The sequence below is a fragment of the Meles meles genome, chromosome 4, assembly GCF_922984935.1.
Source record: "Meles meles chromosome 4, mMelMel3.1 paternal haplotype, whole genome shotgun sequence".
Classification (NCBI taxonomy): domain Eukaryota; kingdom Metazoa; phylum Chordata; class Mammalia; order Carnivora; family Mustelidae; genus Meles; species Meles meles.
The window spans coordinates 94,701,278-94,721,505 of NC_060069.1; the positions used below are offsets into that span (position 1 = coordinate 94,701,278).

General features: G+C 42.0%; 1 protein-coding gene across 4 annotated transcripts in view; it reads right to left on the reverse strand.

Moving 5' to 3' along the window:
• The window catches only part of ZBTB38 (zinc finger and BTB domain containing 38), a 136,178-nt gene that overhangs the window by 76,160 nt on the left and 39,790 nt on the right, over positions 1-20,228 (reverse strand). For 2 of the 4 annotated variants that reach the window (XM_046004020.1, XM_046004014.1), the window contains exon 3: positions 925-1,111. The gene's annotated coding sequence lies outside the window, so the exon portion shown is untranslated. Of the gene's footprint in view, positions 1-924; positions 1,383-3,118; positions 3,243-20,228 lie in introns of those variants that run through there. The other 2 variants (XM_046004018.1, XM_046004016.1) reach the window with 2 other exon arrangements.

Sequence of the window (20,228 nt, forward strand, 5' to 3'; positions counted from 1 at the left end):
TCCTCTAAGTAAGCTCTACAAGGGGAGGCGCTGACTCAGGGGATGACACTGGAAACTAGGAACACTGGGTATGATTTCTCACCTACGGGCTCTGCAGTTCTTAGGTACACATTTTAACTTTTCTCTCAGGAACTTAACTTCCCTAGTTAGGAACTCTCAGAGCTTGTAAAATTACAGGCTATGTGAAGACTTAAGTTTTTTAGGTGATGTTAAAACAGACATCAGAGGTACATTATATCCGTCTTTGTGTTTACTATCATTCCAGATGCAATGGCACAAGTAGGAATTAAAATAAGCTCTCTATGAACACAATGATGAAACAATGGAAGAGCATGCAGATGACAATCAGAGCAACCAGAAACACGCTCTGGAAAGGTGGCAGGTTGCGGATGTTTTCTTACCAGGGCTGCCATCTTTTACCAGGTTAAGTACAAAAATACTATTTGACAGCATAGGACACGTATTTGACTAGAACAGGGTTTCTTTTTGTGTCTGATTACCCAGTTTAAGATCCAGGAAGCAAACAGTTCAGAACTCTGAACAAACATTCTGGCAGTCCAAAACAGAGTACTAGGGCGGGAGGAGGAAGAGGAGACAAAACGAGAGGGTTGACCGGGGAAAGCACGACTTGGGCCATTTTCCCCAGGGTTTCAGCCTATACATATGTGTACACACACACACACATAGAGAGAGATTTTATTATTATTATTATTATTTTGAGAGGAAATGCACTCTTGTCTCGTCCTGTGAGAAGAGAGAGATCAGATAAAATACCTTTGGTGCTGTCTTTGGAAGGTCTCCCAAATGCACCCCACTCCCTCCCGCTGGGCTGGAGCCTGCCAAGCCACAGGTGTCAGGAAACAAGATGGCGCCCCACAGCATAGGGCGCTGAGTGAGGGGGGCAAGGGGTGGGCCTTCACTTACTCAGAGACGCTGGCTCCTCCGAAACCCAGACGTTGCCAGCTCCCTGGGCTCAGGAGTTACAACCGCTTTCTTGCTCTGGGTTCTTCACTTCTTGTTGAGATCAGCTCCACATATTTTTCTGATGATGTCACCCATTCTGACTTCCTACATTTTGAAAGTTGATCTACAAGCAAAACCTTCCATGAGGCTAAAAAAAAAAAAAAAAAGAAGAAGAAAAGAAAGGTGTGCTGTGGGGAGATGGAGAGGAGGAGGAGAGAAGCAGTTGCCTCCTTATTTTGAGATTTGCTGCAGCTGCGAGTGCCACTCCCCAGCCAGTTTCCTGGCTGCAGAGGGAGGCCAGTGGCCGGGCGTGGGTGACGTCAGGGCCAGGCCTGAGTCATCGCCAGCGGCCTGGCTGCCCTGCCACTCGGAAGGGGACAAAAGGAACCTTTGATGTCCAGAGGCCCTCCTCTCAGCACACTCGCCTGTACGGAGCAGCAAGCCAGGAGAACATTCCTGCTGTCTCCCCACCCCCAGCCGCCCTTCCTACTTCCGGAACAGTCCCAGGCAGATTCAGCAAGGCCTCCCCAAGGGACATCACCCTCCTGCATAGCAGAGGCCTGGCCACTCTCTGTCAAAGAGAGAAGCAGAAGAGGGTGTTTCTCTGGGGATTTCTCACCTCTCCCTCTGGAGTCCCCCTTTTTCTTTGTGGTGCTGCCTTAACCAGGGAGGAGAGGTGGTATTAAAAGTCACGTGGAAAGGCAGAAGGTGCTCTCGCCACATTCCCAGGGCAATGCCCAGTGGTCAGTGCCTTTGTGTAGTGGCTCTGGGCCTCAGCTTCTAGCTCTCTGGGTACCTGCGTGAGCCTGTACCTCCCGGATTTAAGAGGGCACCACTCTTTGAGAAGGGTATTTATATCTTTGGGCCAGCATGGGACTCAGTAAATGTGTGATGAATGAACGTACTTCGATATATTTAGATGATAATTTTAAAATAAAATAGTAGAAAACATATACTGAATACTTGCGGTGAATGAGCTTTTGTGCTAAGTGCTTTGCAAAGAGTATTTCATTTATCATTATGATCATGACAAAGTTATGAGGTTAGGTACTATTAATGTTTTCAGTTCTATAGATAAGAAAATGGACGCTCAGAGAGATGAAGACATTTCTCTAAAGTTTCACAGCTGGTTAATGGCAGAGCCTGGATTGTTTGATATCAGATCCTGTGTTCTGAATCACCATGGTCAGTGGCTAGGGTGAATGAGTGAATGATGAGCAAGGGCAGCCTGGTTCAGATGAGCAAAGATAATGGTAACGATGGGGCTAGAAACCAATTGCACAAGGAAGGAATAGAACAATTATGGATGATCTGTCTAGAGTAGTGGGCCTCATGTCCTCTTGATGGGTCAACACAAGGTCTGAGTCTTGGGAGGACACCCAGAGGGGTCAGAAGGGCACATTCATGGTCAGGTCCAAGTGGGGAGAAAAGCTGGGATGGGAAGACAAAGCAAGAGGGGTCTGGTAGGGTGTGGTGGATGCAGGCTGTGAGAGAACAGTGGACAGAGTACCTCAGAGGGCACGAGGCTCAGACTTATCTTTGTTGGCCCCCCTGGACTCATGGGCAATCAAGGTGGGGGGTGGTCAGTGCAGCTAAAGGCCCAAGTCTGGGACAGGCAAGAAGAGACTACAGGGAAGAAAGACAAGATAGCTCTCAAAGACCCCAAGAGTTAGAGAAGGAGCTAGAACAATGGTGTGTTTCAAGGGCTGGGAGGAGCTGGAGGTGACAGGAAGAGCGCTGACGTGCTGGTGGGAGTCACTGCCCTTAGCACTGCCCTATCAGTCATCGCTGCCTTTCCAGGGCAGAGTGAGAGGCTTGTCAGTGGCTGTGTTCAAGCCAAGATGAGGACAGCTGGAAAGAGAACATCTCCTTCTGGGGGTATCTGGGCCCAGGATAAAGATGACCTTGGAGGTAACTTCTCCTTCTGGGGTTTATGATTTCATGGTTTGTACTTTTCCATGATTCTCCTAAAGTAAATGTCTCATTCCAAGAGGAAGACAAATGCCAGGAATTTCCAGCCCCTTGCGGAAGTGGGGAGGGAGTCGTCTCTGGCCTCCTCACTAATGCCACTCCACAGTTGTCCTTCCACTGTGGTCATGACATTCTGGGCTCAGGAGATCAGTGCCTCTGATAGCTGGGGACATGGTGTAGTTACCTTGTTCCTGGGAGCTCTGCCAGTTGCCACTCTGAGGAATTACACTTGTGTTGTGGGGGTCTGACTCCCCAGGCAGGTGGAATGAGCAAAGGTGAATTTCAGAAGAGAGAAAGCCACATGCTTTTAATTAAAGGAGCAGCAACTACTGATTAGGGTCACTGTCAACGTCCACACACAGCCTGACCTTGAGTTGAGGAAAGCGCTTTAAGTTCCAGGCATTTTTGGCAGAAGGCTTGTTTATTCTTTCCTTGTCTCTTTGTAGAAAATGCCTCTGGGCACCTCCCCATGCTGCTTTCCCAAAGGCTTGGTGGCCTTGCTTGCTTCATGTACACAGGTAGTTATTTCTCTAATAAGACGAAGAGAGGCTGATTGTTTTTTCAGTCTACCTTGTGGGACCAGGATAATGTGAAGAGAAAAGGAAAGGAAAGAAGGGGGAAATGATGAGTAAGCTTAAGTGAGATGCACAGCCTATACTGTGGGGTTTTTTTTTTTTTTTTTTTTTACATTTTTAAAATTTATTTGAGAGAGAGAGAGACAGACAGCAACAAAGGGAATACAAGCAGGGAGAATGGGAGAAGGAGAAGGAGGCTTCCTGGTGAGCAGGGAGCCCAATGAGAGACTTGATTCCATGACCCCGGGATCATGACCAAAGCCAAAGGCAGACACTCAACGACTGAGCCACCCAGGTGCCCTGCACTGTATGTTCTGAGGTTGCTTCTAATAGGATAAAATCATAATTGGGCGAAACATCTACTGGGCAACACAGAGAAGTAAATACAGTCATAAACCTAACCTCTACCCCATCTAGAGAATCCTTTGTTACAACAAATGAGGCTATAGACTCGTACTTAAAAAAATCAATAAATTAGGGGCACCTGGGTGGCTCAGTGGGTTAAAGCCCCTGCCTTCGGCTCAGGTCAGGATCCCAGGGTTCTGGGATCGAGCCCCGCATCAGGCTCTCTGCTCAGCAGGGAGCCTGCTTCTTCCTCTCTCTCTGCCTGCCTCTCTGCCTGCTTGTGATCTTTGTCTGTCAAATAAATAAATAAAATCTTTTAAAAAAATCAATAAATTAAACCTTTACAGGTTCTAGGAAGTCCTTGAAAGACTGGTCTATACTTGCTGCCTCCAATTTCTCTCATCTCAATCACTTATTAAAATATAATTTACATACCCAAAGGTTAACCCACTTAAAGAGTACAAGGCAATGGATTTCAGTATATTTACAGAAATGTGAGACCTGTAATAGAATTTTAGAAGCTTTCTTTTACCCCAAAAAGAAACTATGTGCCCATTAGTAGTCACTCCTCACTTGTGCACTGCCCCTCCCCCGTGCACTGCCCCTCCCCCCAGTGCTAGGCAAACATTAATCTCTCCGTCTCCACAGATTTGTATCTTCTGGCCATTTCCTATAAATGGGATCACATGATATATGGCCTTTGTATCTGTCTTCTTTCACTTAGCGTAATATTTTCAAAGTTTATCCATATTGTAGAATCTATCTGTACTCCATCCCTTTTTTTAAGTTCATTTATTTTATTATTTTTAATTTTTTTTAGTAAGCTCTATGCCCAGCATGGGGCTTGAGCCCACAATCTGGAGATCCAGAGTAACATGCTTCACCAACTGAGGCAGCCAGCCACCCCTGTACTTCATTCCTTTTTATGCCCAAATACTATTCCATCATATGGATGTAAACATTTTGTTTATCCACTTGCCATTTTTGACTGTGATGAGCTATATTGCCATGAACAGTCTAGTACACGTGTTTGTGTAGACATGTTTTTGTGTCTCTTCGGTAGCTACCAAGGAATGGAACTACTGGGTTGTGTCATAAGGTGACTCTAGGTTTAACATTTTAGTGTATGAGCTGCCAAAGCAAGCTCTCTTTACCATTTTGAGGAGCTGTCAAACTGTTTTCCACCATTTTATATTCCCACCAGGGACATGTGGTTTCTCCACATGTTCACAACACTCTACTTGACTATCTTTTTGAATCTAGCCATCAGAGTGGGTGCTTTCTCATCTTGCTTTAGATTTGCCTCTCTGTAGTGACTAATGATGTTGAGCATGATTCCATGAACTTACTGGTCATTTGTATGTCTTCTTGGGAGAATTGTTTGTTCAAATCCTTTTTCCATTTTTAAATTGGATTATTTGGGGTACCTGGGTGGCTCAGTGGTCAGCTTCTTCAGCTCAGGTCATGGTCTCAGGGTCCTGGGATCGAGCCCCGCATCGGGCTCTCTGCTTGGTGGGGAGCCTGCTTCCCCCTTCTCTCTCTGCCTGCTTCTCTGCCTACTTGTGACCTTTGTCTGTCAAATAAATAAATAAAATCTTAAAAAAAATAAATTGGATTATTTGTTTTATATACATTCTGCATATAAATCCTTTATCAGACATATGTTTTACAAATACTATTGCCTTGTCTGTGGGTTGCCATTTCACGTTCTTCATGATATTCTTTGAAGAAGAAAGGTTTTTGATGTTGATGAAGTCCAGTTTATCAATCTTCTCTTACATCACTGTGCTGTGTGTATCATATCTGAGAAACTATTGTCTAACCCAAGGTCATAAAGATTTGTTCCTTAGTTTTCTTCTAATAGATTTATAGTTTTAGTTCTTACATTTAGGTCTATGATCCACTTTAAGTTCATTTTTATGGTGTAAGGTAGGAATCCACAGTCATTCTTTTCATGAGGATATCCAGAACCATTTGTTGAAAAGCCTACTCTCACAAGAACTCTGGACATCTAAAATTATTCTAAAATCAAAAGCTTATTTTAAAAAATAGTCCATTCTTCCCCCCATTGAATTGTCTTGGCCCCTTTGTCAAAAATCAACTGACTATAAATATTTGTTTGTTTCTGGACTCTTAATTCTGTTCTGTGGATCTAGATGTCTGTTCTTACGCCAGCACCACAATGTTTTGATTACTACAGCTTTGACCATGTGCTTTTTCAAGATTGTTTTGGCCATTCTGGATCCCTTGCATTCTTTTTTTTTTTTTTTTAATTTTTAAAGATTCTATTTATTTGATATAGAGAGAGAGTGAGAGAGAAAGCACGAGCCAGGGGATGGAAGGAGAGAGAGAAGCAGGTTCCCCACTGAGGGGGAACTCCAGCTGGGTTTGATCCCAGGAGCCTGGGATCATGACCTTACCCACCCATGTGTCCCTGGATCCCTTGTATTTCTATCTGATTTCTAGGATTCTCTTCTCAATTTCTGCAAAAAAAAAAAAAAAAAAAAAAAAAAAAATCTAGCTGGGATTTTAACAGAGATTGAATTCTACCTCTAGACCAATTAGGGGAGTATTCCCATTTTCACAATATTAAGTCTTCTGATCTGTGAAACTGGGGAAATCTTTCCATAAATTTAGATCTTTAATTTCTTTCAACAATGTTTTATCATTTTTGGTGTATAAGTCTTAAATTTCTTTTCCTAAACGTTATCCTATTTTATTCTTAATCAATATTACTTATATTGGAAATAATCTTTTTTTTTTTAAAAGATTTTATTTATTTATTTGACAGACAGAGATCACAAGTAGGCAGAGGGTCAGGTAGAGAGAGACAGGGGGAAGCAGGCTCCCTGCCGAGCAAAGAGCCCGATGTGGGGCTCCATCCCAGAACCCTGGGATCATGACCTGAGCCAAAGGCAGAGGCTTTAACCCACTGAGCCACCCAGGCGCCCCTTGGAAATAATCTTTATTCATGGACTTGTTAAGAGCTTGTACTTTGGATGTTGAAAGACCTAAGTATCAGTCCTGGCTCCATACTTTTTTTTTTTTTTTAAGATTTTATTTATTTATCTGACACAGAGAGAGAGAGAGAAGAGAGAGAGAGAGAGAGAGAGATATCACAAGTAGGCAGAGAGGGAGGGGAAAGCAGGTTCCCTGCTGAGCAGACAGCCGCTAGGGAGGGCTTGATCTCAAGACCCGGAGATCATGACCAGAGCTGAAGGCAGAGACTTAACCCACTGAACCACCCAGGCGCCCCATCCTGGCTCCATTCTTTATCAGCCTATGATTTGAAGGTTACTTAGCCTGTATCAGCCTTTTTTTTTTTTTATCTGAAAAAAAAAAGTTAATAATGACACCACCTGCTGGGTTTGTTATGCAGATTAAATACGATAATGCTTATGCAAACCTACTGAGACTATGACCCACATGAGCCTTTCTCAGGGTGATATTACAATCTAAGAAACCCAGTCCAGTCACCAAAAAGTAATTTCAAATTAACTCATCTTCAATACTTGCATTTCTTAAGCTCCATACAGAGCTTCCTACAATCTTTCTTAACATCCTTTCTCCTGTCCTGTCCAAACCCCTTATGCCTCCACAGATTTCACCTCTTTCTTTGTCCCAAGCTCCCTAGAAAGTTTTCTCTCCCACTCTAACCAATCTAATTCTTCTACTTCTGTCCTGTTCTGATAAGTGAGGGGGAGAAACTGGACAGGCAGAGTCAGAATTCTTTTTAGTGTGCGGAAAGAAAAGAAAACCAGGGAGTTCTCAGACTTCACCACCACTCACATGAAAGGCTTAGTGCAATGTCTGATATATAAGAGCTCAATAAACACTGGGCTTTTATTTTTAATTTTTAAAAATATTTTATTTATTTGAGAGAGTGCGTGCGCGAGAGAACATGAGTTGGGTGGAGGAGCAGAGGGAGAAGCAGATTTCCCGCTGACGCTGAATAGGGAGCCCCACATGGGGCTCAACCCCAGGACCACGGGATCAGGACCTGAGCCAAAGGCAGAGGCTTAACCAACTGAACCACCTAGGAGCCCCTGGGTTTTTGTTTTTGGTGGTGGCTACATTATGCCCATCTATACTTTATATTAATGGAGTGGGGTTTAGATCATGACCTCTGAGAATGCTGCTCAGTGGTCCATCCTCACTCATTTAGATGAATTTGGGATTACTGCTTTTCTTTCTTCTCCCAAATCATTCCTCAAATAATCAGCCCCTAGAAAACTGTAAAAAATTTATGGTTGAGGCTCCCTGCGTAATGTTTGAAGGTCATATCTCCTGTTTCCTCAGCCTAGCACCAGGACACTATCATCCCATAAAAATCTTTAGAACAGTGTTTTTAAAACTGCAGGTCAGTACCCACCATTATTGGGTCAGAAGTGGCATTAGTTTCAAGTGACAAAATAAAACAGAACAGAACAATTCAAGTACAAGATTTTGTTTCAGTTTTATGCTTGTGAGCTGGGTCTCTCTGTGAAACCTATTTGTTACTGTGGTTCAGAGTTAAAAAAAAAAGTTTAAAAAAACAGTGTTGGAGTGGATCATTCACTTTTGTTAAGCGGTTTAAGGAACTCATAAGAGCATAAAGGACCACCCCTCCAAGTGGCCTGTCCATTTTGATAGGCATCAAAACCTTGAGTACCAAGGATGAAGTTCCACCAGTAATGAAGGATTTGGGGGCATTGAGGTCTTTTTCTATAATTGATAACACTTGGTGGAGGTTTATTTCTGTTACCTCTGTGGAGCTACCCCTACCCCATTCCCCCATGCACTGTCCCCCCTGCTCTCTTAGTCATCACCTCCTCGTGCTCTTCTAATACCTGCGAATCCACACCCTGAACTTGTACAGGGTTTTCTCTTTTTAAAAACTCTTTCACACACACCATCTCCTTTGATTCTCACAGCTATCCCATGAAGTTGACAGGTCAGATCCAAACCCTTGCTTTACCATTTAACTCCATGTGTGATCTTAACCTCTCAGCTTAGCTGTTATGTATTACCAGAAAGGTTAAGTGACTTGGACAACATCACACAGCCTGGAAGTTGCAGGACCAGGAAGAGAACTAAATCTTCCCCTCCTAGCCTGGTTGTTTCATGGGCTCTCCTCACAGAGACACATAACTTTTTTTTAGTAGTAATATTCACCTGACGGCCTTATAAAGAATGTTTAAAAAGCAAAGAACACTCTGCTCTCTTCCACCGTATCTGAAACCACTGATTTTATGGCGCAAAGCACAAGACAAACAGCTCTATGTGCCTCGTGGATAAGGGCTATCACTCTCAACATCAAAGACTATCTATTAAAGGCCGGGCGCTCTGAATCCAAGACAACAAAGTCCACAAGGAGAGGAAACAAACTTCCCCGAGTGCTGTGTTTTGTCCTTAGTGTTGCAAAGTGTCCCCTCTAGTGGCTCTGGAGGAAAACAGCTTCTGGGAAACATTGGTAGATTCAAGACTGATGAAATCAGACAATGTCAGAGCTTCGATGGAACTTAGAGAACACTTGGTTCAAGGTGTGTCCCATTGCTAATGAGAAATTGAGAGCTAGAGCAGTGGTTCTCAACCAGGGGAAATTCTGCCCCCAGGCAACCTTTGTCAACTTCGGTGGACATTTCTGGCTATCATTTGACTGCTGGGGCATGCTACTATCATCAGTAGGTAAGAGCCAGGGATGCTGCCAAACATCCTACAATAGGCAAGACAACCCCTCAGAACTGAGGAAGCAGCCTCAATGTCCCCAAGTCCTTCACTGCTGATGGAACTTCATCCCTGGGACTTAAGGGTTCCATCCTTATCTGAATGGACAGACCACCTGGAGGGTGGTTACCGTTAAGCTCTTATGAGTTATTTAAACACCTTAATTATCCGGCTTCAAATGTCAATAATGCTCAGGTGGATTGGAAGAAGGGTGTGTGATCTCCCAAGGACCTGCAGCCTTCCTCCTCTCCCCAAGCTTTATTGAGATGTAACTGACACATAACCAAGGGCTTGTAGCTTATTCATAGCTTTTGGCTTGGACTACGTGCTCTTTTTTTTATTTCTTTTAGAATGCTTTTATTAGAATTGTGAAAAAGTCAAATGTAATACATGCTCATAATTGAAAGTAATATGATAAAAGCCTTAAAAGACTTTCCATCACTCCTTCCCATAATCAGTACTAACAGCCTTGGTGGTTTATTAGGCAGGACTATATTAAAACCCAAATTTAGATGATTTTTGACTTACTATTTCCTATGGTTAGTTAAACTTAAGATGTTCATCCACTTCTCCATGTGCACACTAAGACAAGCAACAATCAACAGATGAGGTTTCTTTTGACTTTGCTTATTATACAAAAGTTGGACTACCATATATTACTTTATAACTTGCTTTTTAAATTTAATAAATTGTTATTATCTCTTCAGATCCAAAAAAGAATGTCTCATGTGTTTACAAAAGTTTGGAACGATCAGTACTGTGGGCTCCAAGGAGCTAATATGGTCTATGAAGGACATTAAAAGACACTGAATCATGGGGCATGTGTCTTTAAAAGGCGAAAGATTTATACGATCTGAAGAGAAACCAGAGTATGGGCATGTGTCTTTAATATCTCTCTGACACTTGATATTTCACTCTTTCATAGAGAGCCGGGCTCAGGATTAGAATCCTCAGTAGGCCACGCTATCTAACAAGGAATGAATAACATCCTTTTATTGTCTTTGTATTTATTCTTACACGTTCTAGGCATAGCAAGTAATACTGGTTTTCTGTTGACTCTGGTGCTATGAAACTTCATGACAAATATACATGGATGGACTAACTGATTTTATGTGCCAACTTGACTGGCTCATGGGGTACCCAGATATTTGGCTAAATATTATTTCTGGGTGTACCTGTGAGAACATTTCTGGATGAGACCAGCATTTGAGTCTGTAGACTGAGTAAAGCTGATGTCGTCCCCAGTGTGGCTAAGCCTAATACTATCTGCTGTGGGCTTAGATAGAACAAAAAGGTGGAGGCAGGGGGCATCTGGCCTCACTCTGCCTGACGGATGAGCTGGGTCATTGGCATTCTCCTACCATGAGACTGAGACACCATGGTCTCTCCTGATTCTCAGGTCTACACCACAGGCTCTCCTGAGTCTACAGCTTGCAGGTGACACAGCAGGTGACTGCACAGCCTCCAGTCATGGAAGCCAACTCCTCTTAATAAATATTCTCTCTCCCTCTGTGTATCCTATGAATTTATGTGCATATGTGTCCTATTAATGTATACATAATGTAAATATGTATCCTAGTTTTCTGTTTCCTTCCTGGAGCCAATTCAAATAAAATGTTTTAATGGTATAAGATTGGCAGAAGCTTGGGTAAGAGTGATCTAATTCATTCTTGGTACGGCCCATCATATGTTGTTCAATCATTCCATTCTGATGGACAAAGTTTTTTCCAGGTGTTTGTTTGTTTTGCCGTTAGAGCATATTGTAATAAATACTCCTATTCTTATCCTTTCATACTTTTATTTCTATAAAATAAATTGTCTAAGGTGAAATTATCACTTCAATTTTTATTTTACATTTTAATAGATATTTTCAAATCATTTTCAAAAAAGCTGAAGCAAGTCATACTCCAATAATTGATATGCAAGACTAAACATTCTCCCACATCTTTGTCATCACTGGATATTTTCACTTTTTTTTTTTTTGGAAAAGCAGTAGAGTATATTATATATATTAATTATTTTTTGTTTAGTTTTTATTTAAATTGAGTTAATATACAGTGTAATATGGGTTTCATGTGTACAATTTAGTGATGGTGCTCATCACATCAACTTTTGCTTTAATTTGCATTTCCCTGACTTTAAGAATAGTGGTTAAGAGCATAAATGGGTGAATTGTATGGTGTGTGAATTATATCCCAATAAAACTGTTACTAAAAAGTTAATTACAAGTAGTAACACATTTTAAATAATCAGCAAAATGGTTTTAAAAATGCACATTAATCCACACCCTGAACATCTTTATAACCTTAATTTCTACCCATCTTGCAAAGGCTAATCAACTTCCCTGAATGTCTCTAAGAAGGAATTTGTAGGGATTATTGCTGAAGTTAATCCTAGATTGTGGCTCCTCTGGGTGAAAATAAAACTCATTCATTCTAGATAGAAGAAACCAAGTTCTCTACTGGGGAGGGAGGAAAGACCTCAAAAATAAATCAACCAATCACATTAAGTAGAAAAGGGATGTGAGAAAGATGAATAAATTATAATCCAAATAATGGCCTTGGCCAAGCCATGTTAACTTCTCTGAGTACTGCTGCTGCCTCTGGTTACAGGAATGATAACCCTGCACACAGATTTCATACCAGCTTGCCATGGGGCTGATGCAAAGGCCAGAGGATTATCTGCCAATAATGGTGACTTCCTGCCTCAGTTTGCCAAGCCCCCCATATCTGAAACGAAAGTAGTCCCCAGAGAACCTAGATGAGTTGGGTATCTTACTACCAACTGAGTTTTAGGGTCCAAAGTAGATTTTGGAGCACAGAAAGAAATACACACAGTAACATGTGACTGTATCAATATTCAGTTCATTTATGTTTAAGTTAGAAAAATGTAAGCTTATAGTCACCCATAAACATAGTTGCCTTATTCATAAATATATATGCTCAAAAGTATAAAAATAAGAATTACTTTCTCTCATCATTGAACTAGTGTTCCATTAACTTATAAATTTAAAAGATTATAGTCCTCTAACAAATAACTATCTATATAAACTGAACTAAGTAAATACCCTTAAACATTTAAAACAACATTTACAAATTTAATGTCAAATACTTTCAGGCATTTCAGTTACCTCATAAAACAGTTATAAATTTAAGAAACAAAATTGCTAAATCCATACAATCAACAGAACTAAAAGGCAAAGGGCAAATATCCAAAATATATAAAGAACTTTTACAATTCAATACCCTAAAAACAAATAATCCAATTTAAAAATGGGCAGAAGACATGAACAGACATTTTTCCAAAGAAGACATCCAGATGACCAACGGACACATGAAAAGAGGTTCATCATCACTTACCATCAGGGAAATGCAAATCAAAACTACAATTACATACAACCTCACATGTCAGAATGGCTAAAATCAACAACACAAGAAACAAAAGGTGTTGGTTAGGTTGTGGAGAAAAAGGAATACTCATGAACTGTTGGTGGGAATGCAAACTGGTACAGCCACTCTGGAAAACAGTATGGAAGTTCCTCCAAAAGTTAAAGATAGACTACCCTATGAAACAGCAATTGCACTACTGGGTATTTACTGAAAGAATACAAAAACACTAATTCAATGGGATATAGGCACCCCTATGTTTATAGAAGCATTATTTACAATAGCCCAGATATGGAAGCATTCCAAGTGTCCATCAATTGATGACTCGATAAAGATGATGTGGTAGACAACTTCAATGGAATATTATTCAGCATAAAAAAGAATGAAATCTTGCCATCTGCAACAACATGGTTGGAGCTAGAGAGTATAATGGTAAGCAAAATTAAGTCAGTCAAAGAGAGACAAATACCATATGGGTTCACTCAAAGGCAGAATTTAAGAAACAAAACAAAGAATCAAAGGGGAAAAGAGAGGAAGAGAGAGACAAACCAAAAAAACACTTTTTAAAAAAAGATTATTTATTTATTTATTTATTTATTTGGCAGAGAGAGAGCTCACAAGTAGGCAGAGCAGCAGGCAGAGGTGGGGGCGGGGTATGTTGGGGAGGGGAGCAGACTCCCTGCTGAGCAGAGAGCCCGATGCGGGCTTGATCCCAGACCCTGAGACCACAACCCAAGCCGAAAGCAGAGGCTTGACCACTGAGCCACCCAGGTGCCCCCAAAAAACTCTTAATTAAGAACAAACTGATGGTTACCAGAGGATAGGGTGGCGGGGGGATGGGTAAAATAGGTGATGGGGATTAAGGCACGCACTTACCATGATGAACACTGGGTGATATATGGAAGTGCTGAATCACTATATTGTACACCTCTAACTAATATAATACTGTATGTTAACTAACTGGAATTAAAATAAAATTTTTGACTTCTTTTCAAAATAATACACACACACAAAGATACTATGTTCCTGTTATTTAAGCTGTTTATGGTTTAGTGTTTTCTTACCTGCACCCAAAAGCTTGCTTATTGAGCACTCATATGACTCCATAATAGCAACTTACAGTTATGGCCTCCCAATAGCTCTCCCAGCCCCCTTCCACCATCCTGTATCCAGAATATTCTTCCTAAAGAAACACTTGGATTAGAGAATTCTGTCACTCAAACCACTACAAACAGAAGAAGGTAGTTACAAAAGACCACATATTACATGATTCCGTTTATATGAAATGTCCAGAACAGGGAAGGACAGAAAATAGATTCGTGGCTTTAGGCTTGGGACAAAGATGAGTTAGGGGGTGAAAGATAAAGGTTTCTTTTTGAAGAGCCCAGATGTCCACTGACAGATGAATACATAGAGAAGATGTGGTTATACATATATATACATGGACTATTACCCACCATCAGAAAAAAGATATCTTACCATTTGCAACAACGTGGGTAGAACCAGAGGGGATTATACTAAGCAAAATAAGTCAGAGAAAGACAAATACCATACGATTTCATTCTTATGTGGAATTTAAGAAACAAAACATATGGGGCGCCTGGGTGGCTCCGTTGGTTGGGCGACTGCCTTGGGCTCGGGTCGTGGTCCCAGGGTCCTGGGTTGGAGCCCCACATCGGGCTCCCTGCTCTGTGGGGAGCCTGCTTATCCCTCTCCCTCTGCTGCTCTGCCTGCTTGTGTTCTGTCAAATAAATAAATAAAAATCTTAAAAAAAAAGAAAAAAGAAACAAAACACATGAACAGAGGGGAAGTGAGGGGAAAATAAAATAAGACAAAAGCAGAGAAGGAGACAAACCATAAGACTCTTAACTATAGGAAACAAACAGGGTTGCTGGAGGGGAAGGGGTGAAGAGATGGGGTAACCGGGGGATAGACATGAAGGGTCAGGGCATGTGATGGAATGAGTACTGGGTGTTATATGCAACTGATGAATCACACTAAACTCTACCTCTGAAACTAATAATACCCTATATGTTAATTAACTGAATGTAAACAAAATTTTTAAAAAAGGTTTCTTTTTGAGGTGATGATCATGTTCTAAAACTGACTGTGGTGGTGGTTGCACTTATCTGGGAATATACTAAAAACCACTGAATTGGGGCGCCTGGGTGGCTCAGTAGGTTAAAGCCTCTGCTTTCGACTCAGGTCATGATCCCAGGGTCCTGGGATCGAGCCCCGCATCAGGCTCTCTGCTCAGCGTGGAGCCTGCTTCTCCCTCTCTCTCTCTGCCTGCTTCTCTGCCTACTTGTGATCTCTCTGTCAAATAAATAAATAAAATCTTTAAAAAAAAAATAAAAACCACTGAATTGTGCACTTTAAATAGGTAAATTGTATGGTATATGAATTATATCTCAATAAAGCTGCTAAAGGAATACAGCCTTTAGAGGAACCTGAGTGGCTCAGTTGGCTAAGTACCTGACTCTTGGTTTCGGCTCACAATCTCTTGGGTCATAAGATGGAGTCCTGCAAAAGCCTCCCAGCCCAGCAGGGAGTCTACTTGAGAGATTCTCTCCCTCTGCCCCTCCCCCAGGCATATGCCCCCTCCCAAATAAATCAATCTTAAAAAAAATACAGCCTTCAGTGGGGATTTCGTTACCTAGAAAATAAAGCATGGAGCACCTGGTTGGCTCATTCAGTTAAGCATCTGACTTTGACTCAGGTCATAATCTCATGGTCCTGGGATCAAGCCCTGCATCAGCTCCATGCTCAGCGAGGAGTCTGCTTCTCTCTCTCTCTCTCTCTCCCCTCTGCCCCTCCTCCTGTCGTGCTCTCTCTCTCTCAAATAAATAAATAAAATCTAAAAAAGAAGAAGAAAGGAAAGCATAAATTCATTACCTTGGCATCCAATTCTTTCTATTCTCCAGCCTCAAATGACCATCTAATTTAACCCTTGGCTACTTCTCTATATAGCAGCCAATCAGATAGCTCACGAGTGGTTCCAGAAACACAGCCTGTGCTTCCCTGTTTCATTACCCTTGCTCTTGTGTTCCCTTGGACTAGAATGACCTCTTTGACCAGCATGGTCTCCCAAAATTTGATCTGCCTTCAAGGCCCAGTTCAAATGTTCTCCCCAGTCTTCCCAAGCAGAAACACCCCTTGCTCCTCTGGATTCATAGAATTTACGTATATTCTACAGTGTTTGCCTTGTCCTCTTTCCCAGGCTTGTGTTTATACGCCCTGATTGGCTATACTAGCTGCAGTTTCCAGATCAAAAGCTGGATGGTAACTATGTGTCAGAAAGGAAGAATATTGCAAATATGGACCATCTTAGAAATTATGGATTATATGGTTGCCATAACAGTTTTCCCACTAGAAGGGATGTTTTTTTCCTCCTTTACAGAGTTTTTAGCACTGTCTCTCAGATGGATGAAGGAACTTAGCCTCCCTTTCTCTCCCGGATGCACAGAAAATGCAGTTAGGTGGTTTTAATGCATTATATGCCAAATAAGTAAAAGCTAGACTGATGATATAGAAACATTTTTAAAGCCTATAAAAGTACCAGGAGAAAATAAGAGAGGATATTTTTATAATCTTGTGATAGAGAAAACTCTCATACATAAATCACAAAATCCAAGACGCCATTGAGAAAATCAATAATGAAATTTCCCTACCTAAAAACTTAAGTCTTCTGTATAAGACACCATAAACAAGGTTAACGGACAAAAAACAGAATTTGAGAAAATATTTTTATGAGATGTAATAGTTAAAGGATGAATATCAGCACTAACTGAACAAACAACACATTTTCAAAAGGCCAAAGGGCACCTGGGTGGCTCAGTTGGTTGAGCGTCTGCCTTCGGCTCAGGTCATGATCCCAAGGTCCTGGGATTGAGCTCTGAATGGGCTCCCTGCTCAGTTGGGAGTCTGCTTCTCCCTCTCCCTCTACTGTTCTCCCTGCTTCTGCTCTCTCACTCTCTCTGTCAAATAAATAAAATCTTGAAACAAAGAAAGAAAGAAGGAAAGGAAGAAAGAAAGAAAGGAAGAAAGGAAAGAATAAAGAAAGAAAAAGGCCAAAGCATATGAACAAGTAATATGTACAGAAAAAGTCGAAATGACAATACATGAAAGATGTTCAACATCACTAAGCACCAGGGAAATAGGGAATAATATACAACAAGGGTCAATTGCCTCTCAGATCCACAAACGTGGAAAAGATTAAGACAATCCTTTATCATCAAGTGTATAGGGAAAAGATCAGACATGAATAGGAGTGTTGCATACATACCATAATGTATGTAATTTTGAAAGAGCAATTTGGTAGATTCTAGTTATTTTCTGCAACAAACAGGTATTAAAGTCATAATTCCCAAGCAAACTTGTCAAAAGCCATTCTTGATGAGTAATGAGGGAAATCTCAAATTCTCACTTTACTAGTTTCCCCATTCTAGGCAGCTTATACAGAACCACGCTTTTAAAGATAATTTTTGGGTTGCTTTCAATACTAAATAAGGAAGCCTGGCAGTGCTGATCATCCTTAAAAACCCTACTCTAACTCTTTAAGTGAGAATTTATTTTTAAAAATTCTCCGTATTTGCCTGGACTGATATTAGCCATGTTACCTGGCTACTTCTTCACATGGTGCATGTCCGACTGACTGATGCCGGGTGCAGTGGTGGGGGGCTACTTTGTCCTGATTTCCCCTCCCTTGGCTTTCCTTGATCAACACTCAATTGTTTTGGCTTGTCGGCTGTTTGGCTAAGCTTTAATAGAGTCTTGGTATAAAGTTTTGGTATAAAGTTTTATCAGTCTTCACAGTCATCCAAATACCCAGACTTCCCGGAGCCTGGCATATTCCCTTAGCCCACTGTCCTTCCCATAGGCCATAACAGCCTTATGATGCCTTGGTATGCGTTAGGATAATGTGTCTCCTCAGGTGTGGCTCCAGGCCAGGCTGCACCGCTCTAGGAGGGGAGTGCAGGTGTCCTTCAGGCCTGCCACCCCCGGGCCACTACTAGCAGTCCTGCTCCTCACACAAGTCTTCGTCCAACTGTTGCCTGGGAAATCTTTGCACACTGCCATTTCCTCATTTCAAATGGTCACAGGACGCAGCAGCACCTGCTCCTGTTAATGCGGCAGACACGTGGCTCAGGTTTCTTCTGGCTTCTCCTCCTAAGTGGCCCTTTGAGATTTCATCAGGTGTCCAGATCTCGTTTGTTAATGCTTTTAGCCACCCCACCCCCACAGCCACCGCACACACCCTACCAGGTCCTTGTTCTGCAGAGGAAACAGAGAGTGGCGGAACAGTTAATTGGTGTCTTATCCTTTTTACTACTGTGGCCTTATCAGCGAAAGAGAAAGATAAGGTGATTTTCTTCTTGGCGTTGAGTTTTCAGTTCTGAGCTTCCCCTCCTCAGAGGAAAAGAAACAGCCTTTGTGCTTCACAGGCTAAAACAGAGACGTTTCTAGGCCCCAGGATAAAGCTTTTTTCACTCAGATTTTTGTTTGGAAGCCAGACTTAAGAATTATTCAGGATCAAAGGAGGGAAGTGTGGGCCAGCTCCCCTCAGGGGTGGCTCCCTAAGAGGGGGAAGCATGCGTGTGCATGCGTGCATGTGTCGAGGTAGTGAGTACAGGTTTCCAGTGTGGCAGGGTCTGTGTCCCACACCCCTGCAGGAACTTAGGTGGGAGGCTACTTAAAAGCCTGTGGAGGTTGGACACTTAGCACTTCTGGTTTAGAGCCTGGGTGAGGACCTCTGTGGACAAATTGTAGCCATTGGAGATAGACACAGCACCAAGGAGCCTCTCCATGGTCTTCTCAGCATCCTCCTGGACTAGCCCAAGGGGTAGCAGAAAGAACAGTAAAAACCGAGGCACCCATCATGGTCTACAAATCAGGATACCCCACTTCCCTGGGCTTGTGAAGGCCTAGAGGACAGAAACAGAGACTCAGTGATTATGCTATTAGACTCTTCCCCAACTGCAGAGAGTGAGGAATGGGAAGCCAAGTTTAATTTGGTTTTAGGGAAATATAGAAATGTGGCCTTCCTGCGCTGAATATTATGCAGAAATTCTTACTATTGCCAACATTTTCGTCTATACTGTAATCTATGGAATTCCCCCCTGGAAAGAGAAGGTCTCCTGCATTTTGAGTAGTTTCCTTAACTCTTTCCTTTCACCATAATCTTCACCTATTAGAAATTCTCTCTTGTCTAAACAACATGTATAGTATAGTTCAGAACATGCATTTATTAACTCAGTGGAAACATGAGTTCTTAGGATCCTCCCAAGTGCTCAAGTCCCCATAAAAAAAAAAAAAAAAAGATAGAAACAGATTCTTCAAGAGAATCATGAAAATGAGGCCTGGAATTGGGGCCCACCAGCCTAGATCTGGATCTTGATTACTTGAAAATTCTGGTGCCCAAGAGGAATCCACTGGGGAGCAACTGGGTGAACGACAAGTAGACAAATGGATTTAGTTCTTTTGACTCAGAGTTTTACAGTAACACCCCACTGTGCAAAAAGGCAATGTGTGTTTGGCACTCGGGAAATACAGAGAAGTACAAGATACAGGTCCTTCCAGGAGGGCAGCACCAGCTCACAGGAGAGAGAAGATAATGGGCCATGAAATATATGATGAGCTGGGTAAATGGACATGCTGAGCCCAGAGAGAAATTGAAGAAGCTGGCTGAGGACCATGTTCTGCAAGAGCACACTTGCAGGAGGGATGACTGGAGGATCCCCAGAGACAAAGGCCAGAGTACAGGAGAGCTGGCAGGAAATTGCCCCAGATGATGGTGAGTCACATGATACCTGGGAGCAACCTCATTGCACTCACTGCCTGATTTTGCCATATACATTCATTCCTTCACTTATTCACTCAATTTTTTCATGCATTCAAGTATTTATATCTGCTATGGCTCTATGGATGGTACAGATTTCAATGATGCATGACATGATCTCTATAATCCAGTGGGAGAGAAAAACATTCACATGAATGATGGCAGTTCAGAGCTGTTCTTCTCTCCCTCCCCCACCAATTCTCCTTCCCAGCATCCCCTCCCTCTGGAAAACTAAAATATCTGTTGTATTGGTAGCTGATTAGCTCTCAATTTTCCCCCATGAGTTCCAATGTTAACTTTTGCTTTTTGTTTAATAATAAGAGTGAAGACATTCCTTAAGAAGTTTCTAGAATTCTTTAATTTTCCCTTCTTCCTAAGGGGTGTGAATTGGAGGAAGTTTCTTTGGTTTGTCTGAGCTGAGGTAATGGATACAAATGGAACAGG